This window comes from Vombatus ursinus, unplaced genomic scaffold (assembly GCF_900497805.2).
Source record: "Vombatus ursinus unplaced genomic scaffold, bare-nosed wombat genome assembly UNPS02014807.1, whole genome shotgun sequence".
In the NCBI taxonomy this organism is placed as follows: Eukaryota; Metazoa; Chordata; class Mammalia; order Diprotodontia; family Vombatidae; genus Vombatus; species Vombatus ursinus.
This window is the reverse complement of record NW_020954585.1, coordinates 49,853,125-49,853,555: the sequence shown is the minus strand read 5'-3', so window position 1 is coordinate 49,853,555 and position 431 is coordinate 49,853,125.

The following is a 431-nucleotide window of genomic DNA, read 5'->3' as shown; positions in this document are numbered from 1 at the left end:
AGAGAGAGAGAGAGAGAGAGAGAGAGAGAGAGAGAGAGAGAGAGAGACTGTGGGGGACAAAGAGAGACAAAAACTGTAAGACACACATTCAGAATTAGAGAGACATAGTCAGGGACACAGAGACACACACAGAGGAGAGAGACAGAGATAGAAACAGAGAGACATAGAGACAGTGACACAGAGAGAGACAGAGACAGAGACACAGAGAAACAGAAACAGATAGAGACAGAGAGACACAGAAAGACAGAGAAACAGAGACATAGAGAGAGACAGACAGAGACAGAGAGACAGAAAGAGCAAAATAGAGACAAAGAAACAGAGAGGCAGAGAGAGAGAGAGAGATAGTGAGGGACAAAGAGAGACAAAGACAGCAAAACAAACACACACATACACACACACACACACACACACACACACACACACACAAACAG